This window comes from Onychomys torridus, chromosome 13 (genome assembly GCF_903995425.1).
Source record: "Onychomys torridus chromosome 13, mOncTor1.1, whole genome shotgun sequence".
Lineage (NCBI taxonomy): Eukaryota > Metazoa > Chordata > Mammalia > Rodentia > Cricetidae > Onychomys > Onychomys torridus.
The window spans coordinates 33,738,836-33,764,131 of NC_050455.1; the positions used below are offsets into that span (position 1 = coordinate 33,738,836).

The window sequence follows — 25,296 nt, forward strand, 5'->3', positions numbered from 1 at the left end:
AGAGGTAAAAAAAAAAAAAAACCTGACTGTAATCAGATACTAGAAAAATACACATTATACACATGAAATGAAGACATTATGAGAAGAAGGGAACACACTACAATTAAAGTGTGGAGTTCTGAAGTTAAAGATCCAATAGAAAGGATAAAAAAGAAATACGGATGAAGAGATTCCAATGGCCCTCAGATACTATCATGGCCCCGGACCTCAGCATCCGCATGGCTTCCAATGGTAACATGAACCATGGACATCAACACAGACCCTGGCTGCAGTAGGACCATGGACCCAGATGTGGCCCTCAGCTACAACTCTGGCCTAGATGTCACTACGGCATCGTGTAGCCGTGTAGGACACTCAGACCAGGATGGCCCTGGCTGCCAGTGTCTCTTGAGGAGGTTTTTCTTTAAGAATGAGAAGGCAAATTTTGCCTAAGCCGGCTTTGCCCCTTTCCTTTCTGGTGTTTCCTAGCATTTTGACTAGAACTCGGGAGTTGCAGCTAAGTGGGGCCCACTGAGGGAGGAAGGCCTTTTCCATTCTGAATGAGGCTCACACTGCAGTGGTTTTCTGAGCTCAGCAAGTAAGAAACATGCAAAGCACAGCTCCAGAGAGACCAGATCTTCACAGTCTCAGGAAGATGAGGTTGGGAAGAGTCACAGAGAGCCTCCCATGGCTGTCCCCTTTGTCTACCCACGTGCTAATCATCCCTGTGCTGAATATGAGACATGAGGACACCAAGAGAACACACATTGCACTCCTGGGTCCCAGGAAAAAGCAGGCAGAGAGTTTACAAACACCAACTACTGTCAGCATATGGGACTGTTATGCAACACAGTAAGGGGAGTAATTGAGATCAATCTGGTAATATTTTGAAACCTAACAGACTTGAAAATTCAAAAGTGCTTATTCAGCAGCCTGGTTGACTCATACCAACATTTTACCCACCAGTAATTTCTGAATTATTCACTGAACAGGGCAGAAAGGAACTAAATCATTTCCTGTGAATGATTTTATATTTTAAGTTGGGTGTGTCTGTTGTTCAGAGAATTCACCACCCCCTAAACAAATTGAATCCAAATGGAAGATTCTGATTCAGAGGAAACCAATATGGCATTGTTGCTGGCCTGGCCGTGTATCTACAATAAAGGATCCCTGCTTTCCAACATTTCCATGCAGAACAGATAGACGATAATACTGCCTTTCAGTGAATAAAGCTTGTCCTTACCCCAGCACACATATTCCTTCATTTATCCAGATTAAATGAGTATGTCAAACACTGTGCCAAGTGCTGAGGTCATAAACCAGCTGGGCTTGGTGGCCTTGAAACGGGCAGGCAGAGTTCTGTGAATTCAAGGTGAGCCTGGTCTACATAGTAAGAGCCTGTCTCAATAAAAAAGTAAACAAACAAGCAAGCAAGCAAATAAATAAATAAATAACCACAAAAGTAAAACAAAGAGAGAGGAAGGGAGGGAGGAAGGGAGGGAGGAGGAGGGAGGGAGGGAGGGAAGGGAGAGAGGGAGAGGGAGAGGGAGAGAGAGAGAGAGAGAGAGAGAGAGAGAGAGAGAGAGAGAGAGAGAGAGATCTTCTGTCCCCAAGGTCAGATTTGTAATAAAAAGCTCACAAAATATACAAGGATACAAGGAGTCACCACACTATTACTATTATAATATTTATGAATGAGAAGTTGCTGCAGAAACAGAGAGTGGGCATTTAAACCACAAAGAAACAACCCTGGGAAAATGACCTGTAATTGTGATAGGTTCTCTAGACATAGAGAAAAACATGTGCAAAGGTTTCTAGACAAGAAACATGGCACAAGGAACTCAGAAATTGTTCCTTGGATGGTTAATGTTAAGTATCAATGACAAAATCAAGAATCATCTGGGTCTACATATGCACATGGAAATTATCTTGATTTTGTTCATGGAAGGAGCAAGACCTGCCCACTGTGGGTGGCACCATTCCCAGGCTGTGATCTAAGCTGAACAAATGGAGAAAAGAAACCAGAATACATTAATCCCTCTTTGCTTCCTGATTGTAGGAGCCATATGACCAACTGCTTTAAGCTTTTGTAGCCCTGACTTGCCAACCATGAGCTAAAATAAAACCTTTCTCTCTTGAGTTGCTTTTATTAGAGATATGTTTATCACAGCAATAAGAAAATAAACTAAGACAGAGCTCAAGTTCAACAAATACATCTACCTGTGCTTTAGAGATACAGAAAACCATATCATTTCCTGAAATGGTAAGTTTGATAAGGATGATGAACTCAGGGGTGCCTGCAATATAACCAAATGGTGTCACAGAAGGTAGGTTCCTACAATAGCTGCATGACCCTCAGCAGACACCACCTCATTCTCAAAGCCTTCGAACACTTAGAGCAGGCTCAACTCTGAGAAGACACCATGGGCTTGCAAACAGAGTTAATGCCAATTTCTGTTTTATTTCAACACCACATCATCCTATAACCTGCTGTACAGAAACTCGAGCTAGGGCACACCCAGAGTCTATCCTGAGAAGTGGATTGTGCTTTCTTATATTCTCCAAGGTACCTAATTTCCATTCTGATCTTTATAAGTGGTCAACCAAACAGAAGGGTCCCAGGGATAGGCTGGCTAACCAACACTTCCTCAGGTCCTTTCTATAATCAGTTGTACAAATGATGGAGCTGTCACAAGTTCACCTCATTTTGTCCTTTCTGTCTTGTCAGTCAGTAGAGACTAGTGGAAGTTTGTAGCCCTGAGGCATAAAAGCAACTGGAGATTTTAGGGGAAGCACATTCAATTTCAGAGTGTATGGGACTTGGGCAGACATTCCCAGGAGCCCTTGCAGTCATTCTGTCCTAGTATGGTATAGAGGAGCAGAGTCAGCCTGCTGACAATCTTGACCTTAGAACCAGTGTGTGACCAACTCAAAGTCCGGAGACGATGGAGTTGAGAAAAAGAAAGTCAAAGCTAGAACCTCAAAGACCTCAGTCCCAGTGGGGCAGCTAGAGGAAGGAGAAGAAAAGGGGGAGACATAAGATGAAAAGACCAAGGACCTGCAGTCTTGAAAACCAAAGGAGGGAGCAGCCATTCCTCAGAACCCAAGCCGGGGAGGCTAGCTGAGGAAGGTGTGAAACATAGGTTTAACGAGAAGGAGACTTATGGTGATGGAGAGAAAAATGATTTGAGAAGCGGGGGGCAGTGAGATTCAGACACCCCTTCAGGAAGGCAGGCACAGAGATAAGCCAGAGAAGAGAAAGAGGGGGGGTGCCGGGAGGATGGGGAGCAGGAAGGGCACAGAGGGGGTTTCAGGGTTAGAGAAAGAGATAGCTCAGTGCACAAGAGTGCTTACTTCACAAGGATGAGGACCTTAATTCAAATCTCTAGCATCCACATAAGATGCCGGCCATGGCTACACGGGCCTATAACCCCAGCACTATGCAGGGCACAGACAAGGAGATCAACAAGGCTTTCTAGACTCCAGCCTAGTTCTAGGCTCAGTGAGAGACTCAATCTCAAAAGAAAGAAGAGGAGAATGATAGGAGAGAACACACTTCTGCCTCTGGAATACACGAATACACACACACACACACACACACACACACACACACACACACACACACACACGTTTTAGATACATTTAAATGCTGTTAGGAAGATGTCATAACTAGGAAAGGCTTGGAGACCATGACAGAAGTGATAACTAACAAAATAGTCTCAGAGGCAGCAGAAAGCATGCATATGTACAAAGGAAATCTCTCTATTCTGAGCTGGAGGGGAAGAAACTGGATGGGTGGTGGGTATGTAGGAAAGTTGATGGATGAATAAATGGACAGATAGATGGGTGGATGAGTGAGTAGGTGGATGGGGTAGGTGGAAAGGGTTCATGGGCAGATGGATGGATAGACACATGGGTGGATGAGCAGATGGATGGATTGATGGATGGATACATGGGTGGATGGAGTAAGTGGATAGATGGGTGCATTGATAGATACATGGGGTAGGTAAGGTAGGTGCATGGGTGGGTGGATGAATGGATGATACCAGTACAGAAACTTGCAGACAAGCTGAAAAAATCAGAACTTTAGAAGTACTCCCATAAAGTGAGCAGCCAGAACATATCCTGAAATTGAGAGATCTGATTAGGGAAGAAGTTGTTCTAGGTACTAGTTTGTGTTTTGTTCTTTTCCTTTTGGATGAGAAGCAGAACTTATTAGTGGGCATGACTCACGATAGAGCCACACGGCCAATGCCTTCATGAATATTGTCCCTACTACTTATCCAAGGGGTTAAGAATATAACCTTAGAGATGAAGGATATATTTGATCCCATAGTCATCCAGGTGAGCCACTTCTCAGTCACACACGGTCAAATTCATCTGCACTGAATTTAGTATGGAGTTTCACTCCTTTGAGATACAGATCTTTTGGCAACCAGGGAACTTGAATTTGGCCCCTGAATAGAGTCTCCACTACACTCCCTTTGTTCTGTATCTTGAACTTATATTGGAAGCAGCATGAGGTCAGAAACACAAATTCCCACTGAAGAGGGTCAACTCCAGGTCTTTCGGATCAGCACTCTGAGTGATAAGTTAAGGACCTGATGAGAAAAAAGAATGAGGATGTTGCAGGTATGATGATTAACCAGAGCAAAATAAGCAAGTCACTGTAACTCTGGATGGATGACAGTTTCCCAAGGCACTGTTTTTCAAAAAGTTCATTGCAGGAGGTCTGGGAATTAGTATTTTTTAAATGACATGGTTAAAAAAATAAAAGTATTTGCATACAGTTAAGGCAAAGGTGCACGAAATAAAAGCAATACCAAGTTTTTATGAGCATATGGAATAAAATGATGTTTTAAATGTACTTTGGGGGACAACACAGAGTTTGGAAGTCAACAGACTAAGATAACAAAAGGAAACAAGGGCATTCTAGAACCCAGCTAAGATGGGAAACAATCTTCGTCTATGGAAACACTAACTACACTGTTAGGACTATGTGTCTCACACCTGGCCAGGGTTTGAGGAGGTAATTAAGTTTAAAAGCACCTGTTAAATGCTGTGATCCAACACATAAAATAGAGTATCTTATCACTTACTCTGCTTAATTATGCTAATTAAAACCTTTAAAGTAATTTGACAGTAAAGTAAGAGACCATATGGGAAGATTAGGATGTGTTCTACTCGTTCTGACCACAAAATTACAGCTTCTGCTCCTCCTTCATTATGAAGACCAAAGATCTTGAGTGGTCTGCTTAACTTCCAGGTGGACGGTGTGTAAAAAGACAGAAAGGGGTTTTCTGTTCAAAGTGCCCACACTCTTAGGACTTAACAATATTAAAGCAATACAAAAACAAACCCAGGCACCCACAGACCCCACCCCCATCAGTTAAATTATCTAGAAAGAGGCTTCTCTGATGATCAAAAAAGAAAATCAGAGACTCCATTAACAGAGAAATGCATTAATGCATTTATTTTCTATTCTCAGTCATTTATGAGTTGTCCTGCTGTTAAGATGAAGCCCAACATGCCATTTTTCTCATTTAGCCAGGAAACAAAGACTACATAGTGTTCATGATTATCCAAAATTATTCAGTCTTTGACTTCTAATCCCACATTTGCAGGAACCAAAGACTACATAGTGTTCATGATTATCCAAAATTATTCAGTCTTGACTTCTAATCCCACACTTGCATCACGGTTTAAAGATGGCCTTTGAAAATACAGGAAATCAGGTAATAGACCCATTATCATTAGCAAAGGAAAATAAAATTAATTGGAAGACATTTTGCTCTTAATATGCTTCCAAAGGCACTTGCAAAGGCCCCCATGATCCCACTTTGTATCCTCTTCCAGGCCCTCAGCTTCAGGGGCTGGGCTTTAGGCACCACAGAATGCCAACATGATACTCACGCAAATATGTATTTCTGAGAAAAGTTAAGTCTCAACTAAAATGTTTAAACTACAAAATGAGTCTAGAAATAGAAAAAAAGTGAATAATTTCATAGATTAGTGATTATTAGCTTTCCACGTGGCCAAAGTCATGAAAAATTCAAAAGTCATAAAAGGAAGGTCCAAAAGCAAATCCTCTTTTGCAACCCAGAACTCTCTGCTCGGGATGAGCTTTGATCCACATGAGAAGGAATGTGACACATAAAGCAGCTCCAAGTGATGCTAATGAGGTTGATTCTAAGACTCCGTTATAATTAAAGGCATAGCTATGTAAAGGGGAAACTAAGATATGCCACATCCGACTTCTAACTTCTGTGTGCTAGCCTTTTAAGGCTCTTCTGGACCTGGGCTCAGGAGTTGGTACTACCTGTCTAACTGAGAATGGGCGTGTGTTTCAATGTGGTAAGTAGTACACTGTCAATTTCAAACTCCATCTGTTTTCATTTTCAGAAGTTCCCAATTGTGATACTAATTTTTTTTAAAGTCTTAGATTTACAGAGAAAAATGTAAAAATAAGAAGAAGAAAAAACTTTTCAACCCAGACATTCACCTAACCCAGTGTTTCTCAAACTTTGGGTCTTAGAATCATTACATCCAAAATTACTGATGACCCTAAATGGGTTTTTAATGTGGATTATTTCTATTGCTACTCACCACACACTTCATTTAAAATGACTTTTAAATTACATGTTGGTTTAAATAGAGTTTATAGAAATGTGGATTTTGGAAAAGGTTAGAGTTTAGCGAAAATGATGGCATGACGTGCTTTTGAAAACCTTTCCAGCATGAGGAGCGTCTCAGGCCTGCTTTCGTCCTCCTGTTGTGGAACAGTGGTTAGGTTGAAGTATTATTAGGCAAAGATCTCACCTCCATACACAGTGTCAGAAAATGGAAAAGTACTGCCTCTTCAGGGAATTTCACAAAATCTTTTTATTTTTATTTCCCAAATTCAATAACTGAAGGCTTATTAAAGGTTAATTTAATGCCCTCCTAGTTCCGAGCATTTATCGTAAAGATAGGCAATCAATACCCTTGTTAATGCAGCTCTCTTCACAATGGGCAAGGAATGGAGAAGACCCAACTAACCACAAGTTTGTGGACATCATCAGATGGAGAGAATACAGTGAATGAAGACATGAAACAAACCCAGAATTATGCATCCTTCAAAAAGGAAATTTGGTCCACTGTGACATGGGTGGAATTGGAGAATATTATGCTATGTGAGATAAGCTATGCATAGAAAAATAACAAATGTCTTCACATGTATGTGGACCCCAAGAAAAGAGAACACATATCAGCAGGGACTAGAGTGGGGGCTACCAACGGGTCGAAGGCCAGGAGGATGGAAGACAGTGTCCACAGAAAACAAAGTCTGAGGAAGAACTCATGCTTCATTTTTGAGACCTATGCACAGCATGTTAAATAGAGCTAAAAAAATCAAATTTCAAATGTTCTAACCACAGAAGATTTGTGGGTAGATACATTAATAGCTTTATTTAATTATTCTACATTAAATTTGTAAGTCCCAATATCACTTAATACTCCATAAAGTAATACAATTATAAACTACCCATTAATAATTTCAAAACAAGGCTCAAGAGATGATTCAGCAGTTAAGAATGCTTACTGCTGGCCTGGCAGTGGTGGCACACACCCTTAATCCTAGCACTCCCAAGACAGAGGCAGGAGATCTCTGTGAGTTTAAGGCCAGCCTGGTTTACAGAATGAGTTCCAGGATAGCCCAGGCTACACAGAAGCCCTGTCTCAGGGGGAAAAAAAATGCTTGGCTGACTATGCAGACAGCCCAGTTTCAGTACCCACCACTCACTCATATAGCTATAAACATCTGTAACTCAATTTTCAGGGGATCTGATGCCCTCTCTGGCCTCCAAGAACACCAGACACACATAGTACATATACGTACATTCAGAAACATATTCACATAGAAATTAAGCTTTTTAAAAATTGCAACATAGAATATTAAACCTGTTAGAATAAATGCAATAATTTGCCTCAAACTTTGAAAAGGTCTTTTACCCATGAATAACTTGAGAAAAATTCTGCTTCACTGGGTTATGCAGCCACTCCAAATGCTGATACATTTCTTTAGAAAACATGAATGACATCAGTCATTAATATTAACATTTAAAACATGCTGTAAAAACATCACAGGGCACCCCACTAACATATATACTTTAGTTTTATTTATCCATTTAAGATTTTGAGAGTCAGCAAGATAGCTCAGAGGATAATAGTACCAGCCACCAAGCCTGAGGACCTGAGTTCAATCCCCAGAAGCCACCTGGTAGAAGGCAAGAAGCAACTCCAGCAGGTTATTCTGTTTTCCACATGTGCACTATGGCATGCACAAGCCTACACACAAACACACATACATAAATGAAGGTTAAAAAAAAGTCTTGTTTTGTTTTTTAGATATTGAAAAGGGGTCTGGAGAAATGGTTCAGTTTCATAACCAATCATAACTCCAAGTCCAGGGGGCCTAAGGCCCTCCTGTTGACCTCTTTGGTCACTAGGCACATACATGGGTACATATATGTATATACATGCAAAACATTCATACACATAAAACAGATATTGAAACACACATATTAGTGGGCTGAGAATGTAGTTTAGCTGGAAGAGTGCTATCTACCCCACACAAAGCCCTGGGATCAACACCCTACACTGCACAAAGCAGGCATGGGGGCACATGTCTGTAATTACAGCACCATCCTCAGCTACATCAGTAAATTCAGGGCCAGGCCATGCCACATGTAACTGAACTAACAACAAACCAAACCAAAGAACAAGAAAAAAAGCCAATGCATATTAGCATGAGTCTCAATAAAACTATCTTCAAGTATCGGAATGTTGTCAAGCCCAGGCTGAGAAATACAGGTTTTTTCCAAAATTCCACTTTTCACCCTTTACAGCTCATATTTTATCACAGGTAACAAAATAGTCAGGTGCTTTGCTCAACATGATTTTTTACCCCCTAGCAAGTTTAAATGGCTTCAGTGTTCAACAAATGGTAAGTCACACTACATCTTCACAATGAGTTATGTTTACCAAAACAGACAGTGGAATGAAAACAGACACAAAGGAGCCCAAAAAACAAAGCCGCAGCTACTATTCACATCTCGTCCTGAGGTTTTCCTCTCCTGGGAAACATGGCACCAAAACTGAACCCAGAGCCTTTTCGTATGTAGAAACAGATACCTATTTCTGTTTATATTTTTATTTCTAAGTATGTATATACAAGTGTCTATGTGTTTGTGCATGTGAATACAGGGGCTCTCAGAAGCCAGAGGAGAGTATCAGATCCCCTGGAGCTGCAGTGATAGGCATCTGTGAACCACCAAGACAAGGGTGCTGGGAACTGAACTGGGGTCTTCTGCAAGAGCAGCGAGTGCTTAGCCGCTGAGCCATCTCTCCACACTGAAGCATCTATTTCTTTGCTGGAAGAATTTACAAATGTAGACGACAAGTATTATAATCTTTACGCTTATACTTAAAGTTTAAAAATGTCATTCAATTTAATTGACACACTAAGAAATGAATTATTTACCAATCCATTCAAATCAGAAAACCTGGAAGAAACAAGGTGCTATCCGGTGGTACACGGGATAAAAAGCAGCACAAATTTATATACTCTCCAAAATGCATCTTCCTTTTGACACGCTAACATGGTAAACAGGTTGAGTCCAAAGTCTGAAGCATTCATCATCGAGATCAGTGGTTCTCAACCTGTGGTTACAACCCTACAGGGCTCTCCTAAGACCATTGGAAAACACAGATACTTACATTGTGATTCACAACAGTAGCAAAATTACAGTTATGAAGTAGCAATGAAAATTTTACGACTGGGGATCACTACAAGTGAGGAACTGTATTAAAGGGTCACACAGCATTAGGCAGGTTGGGAACACTGATCCAGATGATGCTATGTAACTGTTTAAAGCTCTCTCCATCGCCTCTCCTAGAGTGCACACCAAACTAACTAGTCATTCAAGCATCAAGGGTCTCAGGGTTTGTATAACCACCTGCTAATATAGCCATCTTAGCCAATCCAACTCAAAATGCTAGCTCCTCATATGTCTGAAGAACTTTCCAAAAAGATTGATGCAGAGCACAGAACATATTAGAACGGCAGGTACTTTGGGGCTCTGTAAGGCTCTTTGGTTTTGATTATAAACACAAGATTCCTGCAAAATACCAGACATGTGACCCTGGCATGTTCAGTATTTCTGATTTCAACTCTTACATTTGCTGTCAAGTAGAGAAAAGCCACCCTTGGTTAAAAGGATTTCCCTTTCTTTCCTTGTCTGATAATTACGTATGCCAGTTCTCTGCTCTTGTGTGCAAATTCCTCAGGCCATTATACTGCCCCTCCTTTAGACCTTTATACTCTCTAAGCCTACCACTTTATCTTTTAAAATTCCATACTCAATATCAGCAGTTCCTGCCCACAGAGTCCTGAGTGCAAATATCACACATGTCATTATCGTTCCCTGTCATGATCTCCAAAGACAGGAATGAGTTCTTTGTTCTTTTTCTTTTGTTTAGTTTGTTGACAGAGTCTCACTGTGTACCCTGGCTGGCCTGGAATTCACTATGTAGAGCAGGGCAGCCCCAAATTCACAAAGCTACACCTGCCTCTGCCTCCTGAGTGCTGGGATTCATTCTCCCATAAAGAAAGTAGCTGGTGCTAGTCAGTTTATAAAATACACAACTGGGATCCAAACACAGGGCAGTAAGCTGATGCTTCTCAAACTACAGCATGTTTCAGAACCACCCCAAGGGCCCTGTTAAGACGATTCCTCAGCCCCACCCCTTGATTTACAATTTAGTAGGTCTGGATCAAGGCCCAATAATTTGCATCTCTAACATTTCCCTAGGCGATGCGGGAGACTTCTGAGGAAGCACACTTTTAGAACCACTGTTCTACACAGACTCACCAGCTCGTCCTCGCAGAGGGTTCAGTGCAAGCTCAGAACACAAACAAATGCCAACACGATCACACAATCACTGGAGCAGATGGAGCGAAAAGGTTGGAATTCAGACATGCTTTCCCAAATCTCAATTTGAGAAATGCTTTTTCCTACTTGTATAGTTTTCTAGTCCCTATTTCATGCTTTCATTTTTATATCATGGCACAACAGTGAATCCTCAGTGGAGCCACCACCATCCCTACCATCCTGGCAGAAAAGCACTAAGAAGAAAGGAACATCCCCGGTTCTTTGCCCCTCAGACAGACCCTAAGAAGTTGGGACTGTCCCCTCCAAATCTCCCAATAGGCTAGCTGCACTGACTGGACAGCTAACTTTCCAACCGGGCTCTTGATGGGAGAATTCCACTAACTCAAGTTACTTTAATGAGAAGAAGGCTGAAAGGGGGCGGAGCTGAGAGCAGAAGAGCAGGAAATGGAGTGTGTGAAGAGACACGTCTTCTCAGAACACTTGCTCTGGATCAGACACCAGCTCCCATGGAAATAGGTCACACAGCTGTGCTATGGCTGATCAGCCAGTGCCGGCCCGGACTCACCTGGACAGAGGGCAGACATCGCGTTCAATGCAAGAAACCTCTACCTAAGAGAGTACAGAACTGGCCATTGACGCAAGGCTCGACTTTCCACCTGGGATGTTCATGTTTACAGCAAGATCTCATGCCTCAGAGTGACATCACCCTCAAGGACAGGGCAGAAAGGTTACAACAATTTCATCACAAGGAAGTAAAACTGTATCACAGCCATTACCCCAGGGGCTTTCTCCAGAGCATCTTCATCTTTCAGAGACATTCGGTTTGCTGAAGAAAACCACAGGCAGATCCCACCCAGATCAGGAGGGACCCTCATGCTAGATCACTGGCAAAAAGAGGAAGTAAGGAAAGGAAGGAGGGAAGAAAGAAGTGGAATTACATTTTAAGGGGGAAAAGAAAAGAGGGGGGACAGCCATTTCTCATCAGTCTCACATTCCATTTGGTGTGTTGATTCCTCACGCTACAGAAATGTTCTGGAAACAAAAGAGGCACTAGGTATCAGTGATCCTTGAAAACAAAACCAAATTGTTATTAAGCATGTGACTTTTGGGGGGTCTCACAAAGCCTGTACGGTGAGTTCCCCAAGTAACTGAAGCCCTCCTTAGCTGGCAAGGACTTGGGAAGGAAGGAGCCCTCCTACAGAGCCAGCACTGGAAAGCGTTTGGGGGTTTCTTAGAAAGTTAAATACACACTCTCCATATGGCTCTGTTTGCACATCATCTGCTCCTAGGTACTTACTATGGGGGAGTGAGGGCTGTGTCTCTAAATGATGACAGGCAACGGTTAAGACATTTACTTGTCATATTCACAAACTGGACACGGCTCAGAAAGAGACCATTCCAATGCCTGCAGATAGACAACGAGGAAATCATGGTGTATCTATGCAATGGAGTGCTACTGAGCAATAAAATAAAACAACCAAATCCCCACTAAATTATTGACATGTGCAGCCACAGGGATTATTTTTAACACTGTGCTGCATGAAAAAAAGCCAGACAGGAAATAAAAGTATGTATTTTTTTAATCCTACTTTTCTAAAATTCTGAAAAATAGTAATGAAAGGGGAATCCATACCTGAAGGAAGAAATAGAAGAAGGTGAACACATCTCATTATCCTGATGCGGCAATGGTTTCCTGTGTGTACATCAAACTTCTAGGATGGTACACCTTATGCAAGTGTATGCCGTTCACTGAAGATCAATTATACGTGTAGCTTCTCTTTAACTCAAATTTTTCAGTTTAAATCTTCCATAGCGTTTGACTATTCCCCTTAATACAGTGACTGGAATGCCCCAGTTAAGATGGGTAAAAGTTGGGGGCTGGTGACCATTAGCTCCCATATGTAAAACCCACTAACCAAATCTAAGACCTTTCCCTTATCCCATGGCTTAGATGGACATGAGCCAGTCGTTTATAGGTAATTAGGTATTAATAAAAAAGGCTGAATGTTCAGTACATACATTCACCTCAGCAGCCATAAAAAAAAAAAAAATCACATAGTACCTCACTTCCATATGACACTCTAGGGAACCATCAACTGTAGCCTGCAGGCTAAACCCACCCACCACATGCATCTATGTAGCCTGCAAGCTAAGAAGGGAATGCATATTTTTAATATTTTTTTTTATAAACTCAAAAGAATTTTGTGCCATACAAAAATGATATGAAGTTCAAATATCACTGTCGGTGAACTTAGAACACGGTAGATACATGTATTGGCATGTTGTGTGTGACTGTTCTTAACTCCAAGAACTGAAGACAGTAGCTGTGACAGGCTACATGACCTGCAAAGGTAACATATGTGTATGCCCCCTGCAGCCTAACACCTTTAATATACGTTCTCCTTCTAGTTAACAACCAAGTAAAGATAGCCCGGGATCTGTGTGATCTTGATGTCTGCAGCTGCTCCTCTCAGGCCATGGTCAGCCACGCAGACCCCAATTCACATCCCATACACTGTGTTCCACAGGTCCCCAGAGCATTTCAAAAAACCCCAGGCTCCTCTCCCTGGCATTTTGGACACTCTGGGTTTCAACTTTCCAAAACGTGAGACAGTTTAAGCCCAAAGTGAACAAAGTCCCTTGCATCTCTCCTTGGTGCACATGGGTCAGAGGGAACATGGGAAGCAGTGGGGGACTTAGCACGTCATTGGACCGGACCCTCTCAGCACCTCATTCCTCCCCAGCCACAGAACAAGTTCCCTCCATCGTATGCCAGCACTAATTTCATTCCCCTGCTTCAGGGCTGGGTTGGAAATAGTTTCAGGCTTCGCTGACATCCTAGATTCTATGACAAACTCCAGGAAAAACAAGGTTCATTTTCCTTTCAGTCTTAGCTCAGATCACACTCTACCTCCATCCAGTGTATATTCCATTTTCTGGCTGTTCTTTCTCTTCTCCATATGCTCATATACTCATACTCCCTCAACCACCACCGAAGTATCGCTGTCAATTCTGAGAAAGGAACCAAGACAGGAAATAAACGCAGAACAGTCAGTCACTCCCAAAGCAAGACTCTCCCGTTCACCTAACAATCAAGCACACCTTTTCCATAGGTTACACAATACAGCAGGACTTGTGACAAGTGCCTAGAAATTCCCAGCATCTCACACCTGCTTTTGTTCATGTTTATCTGGGAGAGGGATGGGTGGCAGACAGACAGTGCCACCTCCTTACATCGAAAGGCACCTTCACGCCTAAGCTTGCTGGTACACTTTCTTCCATATGAAGTTAGACCCAGTGTTTCGGCAGGGAACTGCCTTGTGCAGCCAAAGAAGCCTGGGACATGAAAAAGATTATGTCACAGAGTCAACCTGGAATCGAGGACATGTGAAACAAAACAAAGCCAGAACACTTTGTTCTGTTCTGTTTTGTTCTTTCAATTAAGAGCCTAAATCACTGACCAGTTAGCACATGGTGGCCTTGGGCCAATAGCAAATTGGGTCAGAGGATCCTGCACAGACATGACTTGGCCAACAGTTCACTAATTAAGAGAATTTAGCAATGAGCACATCATTAAACCATTTCAGCAAAACAGGTTTAACACTCCCAGTGTATCTAAGAGCGATCTCTTGTTCCCTCACCCTCCTCCTCTCTCCCTCCCTCTCTACTCTAACTATGCTTCTACTAAGGAGACCTTCAGCAGAGCTCAGCCCTCACTGCCTGAAAACTCCTCAACTCCCAGCATTATCTACCAGCACACCAAAATGACTCACTAAGAGAATCTTCAGACTCCTATGTGTGTCACCATTAACCCAAATGTAGCCAAGTCCAAACTTTACCCTCTCTCCCCAAGAACTTATCTTCCCTTTAGGAAAATGTTATAAACTCCTACAAATTCACATATAAGCCAATTGATAGTCATACACATTAGGTGGTCTTCACAACAGCTACTGAGAACAGGGTTGCACCATCCTCACTTACTATATGAGGTAGCCACTCCCCTGTAAGACCATTTCCCAGCAATCTGATTCCAAATCAAAACTGAGCCACATACTTAGACATATTATAATAAGGATCAATCTTTTTTTTTATCTTTTGTTTATTTGTTTGTTTGTTGTTTTTTGTTATGTTTTTTTTTGAGACAGGGTTTTTCTGTGTAGCTTTGCACCTTTCCTGGAACTCACTTGGTAGACCAGGCTGGCCTCGAACTCACAAAGATCCGCCTGCCTCTGCCTCCCAAGTGCTGGGATTAAAGGCTTGTGCCACTACCGCCTGGCTGGGATCAATCTTGAACACATGCCACAATGGCTAATCTTGGTTGTCAATTTGATGGGGTTTAGAATCACCATGGAAACAAACCTCAGAGCATGTTTGTGACTAAGGGACTAGGTTTACTAAGGTAGGAAGACACACCCTTACTGTGGTGGGGCACCATTCCATGGGCTGTGGTCCTGGATAGAAGGAAATGGAGGAAGACAGCTGATCCTCTCTCTCTCTGCTTCCTGCTGCCAACACATTGTGACCAGCTGTTTCACACTCCAGCCACGAAGCCTTCCCTGCCATGGCAGACTCCAACCTCATATTGTGAGCCCAAACAGCCCCCTCCTTCCTTAACTTGCTTTTGTGGGTATCTTGTTGCAAGAGCAAGAAAAGTAACAAATACAGATGCTAAATGAAAAAGAACAGCCACAAAAGGTCAGTTATTACACACTGTAGCAGAGAATCCTAGGATGCTTATACACAATTCATGCAGAAAATGATGAATTTGCACATAATATATGTACATTCTCCCATATACTTTTAATGCTCTCTAGACTATAATACCCAATGCCATATAAATGCTATAATAAATAGTTGTGCTACATTGTCTAAGGAATAATGATGAGAGGAAGTCTATACACGTTCAGTACAGACCCAGGTGTTTTTCTGAGTATTTTTGGTCTGCGGTCGATTGAGTCCACACATGCAGAATCCATGGATACGGAAGCGCCAACAATACACAGTTTTCAGAATTGGAAAATCCATAGCCACAGAAACAGATAAATGCTTACCTTAGGCAGGGAATGATTGCTAATGGGTTTCTTTGGAGATGACAAAATATTCTAAATTAGACTGTGACAATGACTGCACCGTCCTGGGAATATACTTAAGCATTATATATAGGGAAGGTACGTGGCATGTGAACTAGATCACAAGAAAGCTATTAAACATGGTTTCTATCTTTAATACCAATGGAAATGATCACATTAAGCAAATTAAGTCTGTCTCAGGAAGACAAGTATAGCATGTTTTCTCTCTTTTGTGGTTTTTGGATTTTATACAGATACAAACAAACCAAGTGTGTACAAATGACATCAAAGTAAGAACAAAATGATCTAAGGGACAAGTAGGGGATCAAGAGGGAAGGAAGATGTGTAGCGAGTCATGTGGGGGGAGCTGTTCAAAGTACATGATATATCTACACGAAAATGGCCCAATGAAATAAAGTAGACTCGAAGAAAAAATTAAAAATCCAAAGCAGCTATGTCTACCTTTTCAGACTCTGCCCTGCTCCCTCCCTTCTCAGTGAGGCAAAGCTGGTCTGTGCACCTCCCCAGCTGTCTTTTTCCCACTCTTCCTTCTTTTTCCTCCTCATTACTTCTCTAAACCTACCCATGATGTCCGCAACTCCTGCATAAAGCACCTTCTCCGACACAACGACCAGCTAAAATGGCAAAGGATTTTTTTTTTCAAGAGGAGCTTTATTAGTGCACACCTCAGAATCCACAGATGCAAGGACCTCAGGCAGGCTTCACTCATGAGTCTACCTGGTCATACCTCATCCCTCACATTCTATCTCTGATATCCCATCTCTCCCCGAGCCCATCCCCATTCCCTTTTCTCACATACCCACCACCACCAGCAGCAGCAGCAATACTTACTTCCTGCTTATAGGGAGCCATCTGAGGCATCCCATCTTCCTCAGTTTCACTTAACCCCTTCAAACCATGCTGCTCATCTGAAACTGTGCCCCAATAAGTCAATAAGTCAACCCACTTAATACTCAGGTAACTGACCCCTCTGGTGGCTCTCATGAGAAGGGCGATATAAAAGGAGCAAGCTTAGCCTCACCTACCCTCCTCTGGATCCTCCTTCTTCACCAGCTCCACCAGCCACCAACTATCAGGAAGCCCCTGCCTCAGCCTGCATCACTCCATTTTAACGTTAAGCTTCCAATCTATGAGTTAAAACATACGTCTTTAATAAAGCTAGCTGCCTTGGATGTCCAATTATAGTAACAGCAGAGATGAAGAAAAATACAACCTAGAAGCTATTGCCAAACCCAAACTTTCTTAGTTTGGGAAGTGTCGATTGTTTCAAATACCGCTAGTAAATCTTGGATGATCTGGGAACTGATTTTAACAGGGTTTTAAAAGATCTAAGCACTGGGCTGGGGAGATAGCTCAGTGGTTAAGATGTCTCTGCTCTTTTAGAGGATCTGGTTCAATTCCCAGCACCCATATGGCAGCTCACAACTGTCTGTAACTCCAGTTCCAGGGGACCTGACACCCTCATATAGAAATACATGTGGGAAAAACCAAAATGTACCTGAAATAAAAAATAAAGATAAAAAAAAAAAGAGATCTAAACACCGAGCTTAAGAAGAAAACAAAATCAGCAATTAAAAGACACCACCACATCAAAGGACCCAGAAATTTTACTCAATGGCACACTGGTTAGCGCAGGGACCGGGGACAGAAAGATTAATGAAGACTGGTGTGATCTATAAAGGCCGCACTTATTAATCTCAAAGGTGAGAAGCAAAACATACCAAAGGGACCAGAGAAACTCAGCAGCAGAAATCAGAAGGGTAAAGAGGCGCAGTGATAATAGCAGGCAGGGGGCTGGGGAGGTGGGGCAGTTTTGCCATGCCAGGAGAGAGCATGCTTTTCTGCTCAAAAACAAACAAACAAACAAACAAACAAACAAACAAAAACAGGCAGTTTTGCTGGCTTCATTTTCCTGGGCCAGAGCCCAGAGATCTCTCTCCAGGTGGGGAGCAGGCCCTTAGACTCCAATGGGCTCTCCTGTGGGGGACTCTGAGCAATCACCTCCTCACTATAAGTTTATTCAATGTGACCCTGGATGATAGGGAGATGATGAAAGGATCTCTTGAATTTAGTTACTGCTACAGAACACATCCATCTCTAGAACAAGGTGGGTTTTTCCCCGTTTCCACTCACACTGAAACAAATGATTAAATTGTGGTAGCTTTCTAAATCTGATTAATGTTATTCAGGGACTCCCACAAACTGTTTTGCCATTTATTACACTTGCTAATTAGGATCTGTGAGGTCTTTATCGTCCCCAACCTGCAGTCACATGCTCAGGATGCAGCTTCAGTAAAAGCAGGACTCCTGGCTAACGCAGTTAATGAGTTCAACACCGCCAAAATGTCAATGGTTTTCTTCTGTTGTTTTCATTTGTTAAGAAAGGGACTAATTTATCTAGTTCAGTTGCCCTGGGTAATTTTCATGGAAATGTCAGAGCAGCAATCAGGAGAAGTGAACAGCAATAAAGATGATTGCTAGGAAGGAGCAGAGAACACCCCACTAGCATGCTGCTTTCATATTTTTTTTTCTCAGTTCAGGATTCCATCCTGAGATGAGGTGAGGAGCAGAGAGTACACCAAAGCAAAGCCACACAGTCTGTCTCAGGGACAGCTACATTCCTGGAATTTTGAAACATAACAAGCATAAGAAACGTAACCATCAACCACCCAGAAGAGGGAAATGAGCTAAGAGTGTCCCACGGGAAGGCACGGAAGAGCTGCGCTAAGGGACCTCATTTACAGTCCTTCACAACAGGTCATCAGTGAAGTGACAGGTCACTTTATGTGAGAGAAGAGCACAGAGCATACCCAAGAGCAGGCTGTATGCTTTGACTACCTCTACTCAAGAGAACTCAGTTTCTGATATACCCAACAGGAAAGTTTAAAAAAGATCTCTTCAGCAATTTCAGCTTATCCTTTAAGACTAAGTGGTTTCAGATATGGTGGTTCTTGAGATTCCGTTATGATAAAATATTTTTAAATAAGATTAAATAGGCTGGCAAGACAGCTCAGCTGACACAGATGTTCACCACCAAGTCTGGTGACCTAAGCTCAATCCCTAGAGCCTGCGTGGTAGAAGGAGGGAGCCAACTCACCAAACGTTGTCTTCTAGCACGCGTATATGCATGTGCATGCATGCATGTGCACATGTACACACACACACACACACACACACACACACACACACACACAGGCTCACAGCACTGTTATTAGCAGATAATGACTCTTCATCTTTGATCACGATGCCAGCCCATCTGAAGAAGTGTCCACTTAACCTCCCAACATAACAGGGAGGTAGGGAGATGTGCTAATTTGCCTGGCTAGCCTCCACTATTTGCAGATGAAATTTTTTGACACTTACATGGGCACACATCAAATTCATTCAAATGTTTATAAGAAAGGAGAATCATACAAAATAAAGGATAAAGAAAGTAAAGCACTCAGCCTACATTCTAAAGGCCTCCTGTGATTACAAAGCTTTCAAAATACCTTTTATTTCCCCCCATTTACCCCATTCCCTGCCTGATTCCCTTTATTTCACACACTAGCACATGAAAATGCTTCATGCTTTTGGATACAGGGTCCTTTTTAAGCCTGTTAGCTTACAAGATTAGGTAAGAATATGGTTGATTACAGGCCTCTGTTTGAAAGCTGAGAAAGAGTGGGCCATGGTGGTGCACACCTACAATGCCATCATCCCTCAGGAGACTGAGGCAGGAAGATTGTGAATTCTGGGACCGCCAGGGCTACACAGTGAAACTGAGTTCAAGACCAAGTGGGTACCTTAATGAGGTCCTATCTCACAGTAAGGAGGGAGGTAGGGAGGGAAGGAGGGAGGGAGGGAGAATGGATGGAGATATAGCTCAGTAGTAGATTTCAATCACCAAGGTAACAAATTAAAAGAAAGAGGGAGGGAGTTTCCCTTTCTTTTCTTTTTTTTTTTCTAGACAGGGTTTCTACACTGTGTAGCTTTGCGCCTTTCCTCACTCTGTAAACCAGGCTGGCCTCAAACTCACAAAGATCCACCTGCCTCTGCCTCCCAAGTGCTGGGATTAAAGGCGTGCGCCACTACCGCCTGACTGAGTTTCCCTTTTTAAAAAGGTTCACTTTGCATGTGTGTTTACCAACACAAGTTTAGGAGCCAGAGCAGGCAGAGGGTGTCAGATCCCCACAACTTGTTACCAACAGTTGTGAGCTGAGCTGCCTGGTGTGGGCATTGGGGACTGAAGCCTCTAGACAGCAGTAAGCAACCCTTACCTGCTAAGCCACTTCACCAGCGCCAAGCAAAGTTGCTTAATTTCAGTTTTCCTGCCTTGGTGAAGAGTTTCCTAGTGAGATCTTAGAAAGGAACTTAGTATCCACTAGAAACAAATGACCATCCTCACCTGCTGTGAGGAACCTCAGCCTTCAATTCCCAAAGCCCCTGAGGGCGGAGACTGTTGGTTACTTTACCAGAAACTCCACAGAAACATTTGCATAATCAGAGACAACTGGGGGACTTAACAAAGTAACCGTTTTGTTACACTCAGCACAGTTCTCTGCATCAAAAAGGACAGTATGGCTGAGGAGTAGCTCAGAGGGTAAAGGTGCTTACAGCCAATCCTGAGGACCTGAGTTCAATTCCAGGGACCCACATGCTGGGGGCAGAGAACTGACTCCAAGTTGTCCTTTGACCCTAACACACACACCTTGGCATGCATGCATTTGCATACATACATACATACATACGTGTGTGTGTGTGTGTGTGTGTGTGTGTGTGTGTGTGTGTGTGTGTGTGTGTACATATACATGTGCAATACTTTTTGTAAATTAGAGGTTTTTCTTTCATTTGCTTTTGAATTTTGTTGTTTTCTTGGTTTTTAGTTAATACCGAAAGGGAAATGCAAAGTTAATTATCAGAGGCTCTGATCTACCACCCATATAAATACTGTGTGGCTACTGTTTTAATCTCAACACACACACACACACACAGAGAGAGGGGGGGGGGAGAGGGAGAGATTGTGAATGTGCTTCACATTCTATCAGGTTAATGTGTTCTCCAGTCTTCCTCTTTTCCTAACAGATTTACATAAATGATAAAGAAGCAGTGTAATTACCTTCTTTGATTTGAAATTGGACTCTCTCATGCTCCTTTTAGCATAACCAAGTGGTAGAAAACCCCTTTAATGGCAAAATATCATCATTCCTTTCTCAGTGGTTTGCAATTACCAGGACATATTTGTCCACGTTAATATGCACTCCCCTTTCCAACAGCTAACCTAGAGACAGGAGGAAGTTCACCAGGATTCAGGCAACACCGCTAACAAAACATAATTAGCTTTTTGAGATTTATGAGCCGATTCTGTCCACAAGATACAGTAATGATTCTTTTAAAAATGAACTCGATAAAGCTCAGATTACAAAGAGACACTTCCGTGAATCAGTTCTGGGGAATTACTGCATCCTAGCTGATGAGGCTGCTTTTGCTCTGTTTTCCTTCATCTGCATTTTCAATTTCAAGCTAATAAAACCACTACAGTGTGGAGACAGCACAGAATCACACTCATAACACAAATAACATTAATCAGGTGGCGCCCAATTCTCAAGGCCACTGACCACAGCAACTGCAAAGCTGGGGCAAGGAGTTGGGAACGAAGTTGTTGGTGCTTATTCTGTCTCGCTGTTGTGGAAACATTAGTGAATGGACAGGCAGCTACTAGGTCCAGGAGACTAGAAAGAATGTAAAGGAATCTTCAAATCATCTTTACTCGTGGTGTTCTGTGCTAAAAGGGGCACTAGAGAACTTTTGGGAATGCGAAGAAAAATTCCTCCCGAGGAGGAAAATGACATTACAAATTATAGACTCATTGTGTGGGTTCTACCAACAAAGCAGATACCAAAACATGTGTCCTTTCCCCTTCCAGCAGGCGAAATCCCATCACCATCTCCAGCATACCACAGATCAGCAGAGCCCCACTGTTCAGGGGTTTCTAAACAGCCACATATAGCACGGGTGTTCACAGATGAGAGTCAAGATCTTAGGGGACATTCTATGAAGATGGAGGTCAGGGAATTTGTGTGCTGTGTTCTGCCATGCCTCCTACATGATAACATTCTCAGTTGGCTTTTCTTTGATTTCTGGAACTGTTCAGGTATTACAGAAGGACAGCAGAACACAAAATACCAGTCACGCCAGCTGCTGAAAAATAATAAGCTTGTCAAGGAGGCACAATGTAAACAAAAGAAACAAGGCACAGCCACATTCAAGCATCTATAAATGTGTGAGCGTGCACACATGAAACCCAACGTGAGTTCCAAAATATGGGCGAAAGTCAGCACTTGGTGGTGCCAAAAGCAACTTCAAGGAATGAGAACAGAAGAGGATATTTTCATGATCAAACTGTATTAGTCAAGGAAATTATGAATTATACCATGCAAATGGCCTTGATAACAAAGAGTAGCAATCTCTTTGTTTATAATAAGCCAAATGCAAACGGTGGTAAGAAGCTCTTCAGTCACAAAATACACTGTCACAACATCTTCTTCAACCTCCCGTGACTGCGCACCACACTATAATCCGAATTCTACCCTAATTATGAGCTCCTCTTGGGACTGATGTGTGTATATGAATGATATCTATGGGAAGCTACCTCTGCTCATACATCACTGAACAATGTTCACCAACAGCTGCATCCCGCAGGGTAATGCCTTCTAGAACTGAAGAGTGCCAAAACAGGGATTTACTTCTGGCAGGCTAGACACAGAACTCATTTCCTAAGAGCTGTCACAACATGTAGTAGTAGAGTGAAGCAGAAATTCCGATCATAGGCATTAGAAACTGCTCTGTTCCTCCCTGTATGTTGCTACTGATGGTCTAATTCTTAGGAAGCCAACTTGGTCTCCAGCAAGGAGAAAAAACCAGTAGGGAAGCATCTGTACTGAGCTCAGATAATTTAATTTGGACTAAAAATACTTCGAAAGCTAATGACATTGAAGCCCAGACTAGTGCTCTGGAAATTATTTCCCATCATTCAAATGGTCAAGTTTCTACTACCATTCTCTTTGACTGGCCTCATTCCACACTATACTGGAATCATCAAGTGTGAATGCTTTCATCATCTGAGTTCCTACAGTCTACTCTACTTTTATAAATACTCATTTCTGAATGAATGTTATATCTTACACATGAGAAAATTTTGTGCTGAGTGACATTTCTAGCTAGTAAGCCAGGCTCCGACAGCTCCTGTGCCATGCCTGACTTTCCAGCCTGGCATTCAACATGCCAGAGAAATGGGAACAAGAACAAGGCCAGCTAGCAGATGGCTTCACTCACACAGCTTGCAGCCTCTCCCTCACTTCCAGAAAGCAGCAAAAAAAACCTGAGACTATACTGGCCACCAGAGGTGCTAGCCAGGGTACCATCCAAAGTATGCCAGGTGATTAATGAGCTCCTAAGAGGGTGAGGGTGGGCTAGGGAAGGGGGGATGACACAAAGATACCAGGGGAGGCTGCAACTGACTCTCCCCCTTTCTGCCTCAAAAATAGTTACTTGGATTCCCTGGTACAATTGATTATATGACATGGTTTGCCAAATCAGTGGGTTAAATGTTTTAGATTAGCATTTTGGTAATATCCACTTTAAACAAAAATTAAGTCAGGCCTCTAACTATAGACTCGTGCTCAGCAAACAGTTCAATTTAGGGACTTCCAAGTGATAATCTTCTTGTTATTTACAGGAAGTCACCACTAAAGCAGACACACACTGGCATAAAACTCAGCAGCTCCTGTGATTAGGACGGACTCCACTGTGCTCTGGGGAATCTAAGGTTGGTCCATAAAGGGCTGGGATTGGAGCTCAATGGTACTTTTGCAGAAATTGAGGGTCACAGCCTATGCCCCCAAGCCAAGTCCAGCCACACTTCCTCATTAACCCATTACAAAGCCCAAATTTAAAATGCAGGAAAAGGAGATTTATTCAATGTGGCCCCACTGGGAAGAGTAACAAAGAGATCCATTGAATACCCCTCCCTCTCCAGTCTTCTTTGAGGTCCTGAAGGGAGATCAAAGTTGAAGCTGCAGTCCAGGTCAAGGTGTGGTCCCGCCCACCATTGACCCATCATTATCTGGGCTTTGGCCCCTTCCTGTAAGGCGGTCTGATGAGTTGTTACAGCTGTGCTAAGTCTCTTTCTGGGAAACAAGCTCCCAATCTTGCTGGTTACCTTTTCCTTCTCACAGCAGGAATCCTGGGGGAAATTCCACTTTCTTTGGGGTCCATTGTTTCAGTAGACCCATAGATTAAGGCACAGCATGCCTTTAGAATGTCTTCATTTCTAACAGACTTAGCATGTGCATGGCCCTGAGTTTGATTCCCATCACAGACACACAGACACACACATATGCACTCAATTAGATTGGTTGTATTTAAGAAGAGAGTCATATTATTAGACATTCGAGGGAAATACTTTTTTAAAACATCATTCTAAAATTAGTTACTCTTCGTGATTTAAACTAACTCTGCCCCTCCCCTATACCCCATGGATAAGAATGCCAAGGCCACAGCAGCCACAGTCACTTGGGTCCTTATGTGTAACCAGGATGGGAGCTGGTGTGGCAGCCTAGGCTGGCTCTCTCTGCCCCAGCTGCTTCCTCACACCTGCAATACTCCTCCAGCATTTGAAAGGCATTCTTCAAGCAGCAGCAGGCACAGGCTGTAAAGCAAGCAGGCTCAGGTAGAAGAGCAAGCACATGGTTCCAATTTATTATATAGCCTGTTGTTTAGTCTTTTCAAAAACTGACCTACCTCTGTAGTCTTTAGATTTCTGTACAAAGACCACACTGGGGCCTCAAGGTATCCTCGTTTTGAATTCCATAAGATGAGGCTAGCGCTGAACAATATACTCCTCAGTTGCTTTATTTAAACCCCTTTCTTGATTCAGCCTAGCCCCTAACCTTCCCCGCTCCTCTCTCTTCACCTTCCCTCTTGTCTCCCCTTACAGACACAGCCTCTCTTTGCACAGCTTTTCTTCCTGCAGTTTGCTACCCCCCTCCACCTACAGTTCAAAACCATTCATTGGTGGGCCCAGCGAGACGGCTCAGTGGGTAGAGTGCCCGCCGCCAAGTCCTGGGACTTCAGCTCCACCCCCAGGATCCATTGCAGGAAGTGCCGATTCCTGCAGGTTGTCCTCTGACTTCCATGTGTGCACTCACACACACGCACTCAAAACAAATACAATGTAATGTCTGTAGAATATTAAATGGAAAATTAAAGAAGTTAAAAAAATAGAAGGTGGATAACTTTTATTACAATATACTGCT

At 42.7% G+C, this 25,296-nt stretch overlaps 1 protein-coding gene and 1 non-coding gene across 3 annotated transcripts in view; one reads left to right on the forward strand and one right to left on the reverse strand.

Moving 5' to 3' along the window:
• Positions 1-25,296, reverse strand: part of Mcc (MCC regulator of WNT signaling pathway) — a 376,902-nt gene that overhangs the window by 189,928 nt on the left and 161,678 nt on the right. The window lies entirely within an intron of this gene.
• LOC118595097 lies at positions 6,000-6,128 on the forward strand. The gene has a single exon (XR_004946470.1). It is a non-coding gene; the product is annotated as a small nucleolar RNA SNORA40 (small nucleolar RNA).